We start from the raw sequence: 1,591 nt of genomic DNA, 5'->3' as shown, positions 1-1,591 counted from the left end.
TCCGATGTGACAGGGGCTAAAATTTAGCCCCTCCTGGCCAAACACCCCCTTAATTTTAGCTACTCAACGATTTCATGCCACGACAACTTCTTGTTGAGCACGGACGAATTTGAGGAAGAAGATAATCGGGGTAGGAGCAACGTCGGGATAGGATTTAGGGTCGGAGTCGGGAGGGAAGTGATCCTGAGCGTACTGCACACTCGCGCCCGCCATCGTGGGAGCCGCGGGGGGTGGGTGAGGCGCGGGGGGGGGGGGGTCGGGGCCTAGCAAATGAGGAAGGGGACGGAAAAGAGATAGGGACAGGCATAGCACTCGAGCATGCGGTAGATAGGAAAAAAAAACTACTTAGCATATATAGCTAGCGACGTTACTTTCACCTATAATTTCTATGAAAAAATGACATTTTCAATAATGGTAACTAGTAAATTTAAAAGGGTTGACCGGCAGGAAATTTGTACGAGACTGAGTTCCAGATCGACCATTTTCAAATAACTTAAAAAGGTTTTTTGAACTTAAAAGACAAATGATTGAACGAAATGACATATGCATACCTTCTTATCAGAAAAGACATATATCTAGTGGAGGGACAGCCCAATCACGATATGTATCGTTCCATGTTCTTGCTGGTAGTATCAGGCGACGGAGAAGGCGACCGGTCGTCGCACATGAAGGGCTATCTAGCTGCTTCCGGTTCTGAACAGACAGCAGCATTGATTCACCGATATGATCGAGATGCCTGTCCTGAAAAAGTCGGGGCATGGACGCAGGATCGCTCTCCAACCGGTCCGTATCCACATTGACGATTTTGCCAGCCACGCTGTAACGACGTATACGTGCGATGCGAACAAGTACTCCGACCCGTATGTACGTCGCCGTAGAAAAAAAGATCGCAACGGGGAAAAAAAGAAATCTACAGCATGCGCTTGGTACAGCATTGACGTTTACTTTCCGACCGACAATAAAAGGAAAAAGAAAAAGAAAAAGAAAAGAGGAAACGAGGGGTACGAAGAATTGCACCAACTGGCCCATGCGTGCAGTCCACGTGGGCCCCGTCCGGCTTCACTCCCTTCTCTGATACGATCCCATGCCCAGCTCCAGCTAGGACCTGCTGCCTCTTGCCTCGCCTGTCACGGTCGCGGCACGTCCCGCTCGGCCGCCGCAGCTTCCCCGGCCGTACGCGCCGGACCACGGAAGCGGCACGGCCGCTGGCGGTGGCTCACGGCACCGGAATTCATCGGAACGGCGGGACCCATGGCCGTCCCACCGGTCGGGCTCCGGCTCCGGCTGCCGGCTGGGCCACGCGCCCATGCACCGCCCGAAGCTGGTGGTGGCCTGGCAGTGGGGGACCAGACCACTGACAAGGGGCAGCGAGCGAGTGACCGGTGGTGGGTGGCTCGGTTAAAGGGCCGGCCGCCCGGCCAGGGTCAGAGCGACAAGTTGGGCCCGGCCCACCGGCTTTCTGTCGCCCGCCCCCCGTACCCCGCCGGGTACAGCCGGTACCACCACCTTGTACGACACGACCCCTCTCCGGCCCTCCGTCTCCTCCTCCCCCGCGGCCCCGCCTCCCCCCGGCTTCCTTTTATAAAGCGCG

This window comes from Setaria italica, chromosome I (assembly GCF_000263155.2).
Source record: "Setaria italica strain Yugu1 chromosome I, Setaria_italica_v2.0, whole genome shotgun sequence".
In the NCBI taxonomy this organism is placed as follows: domain Eukaryota; kingdom Viridiplantae; phylum Streptophyta; class Magnoliopsida; order Poales; family Poaceae; genus Setaria; species Setaria italica.
This window is presented reverse-complemented; position numbering follows the sequence as displayed.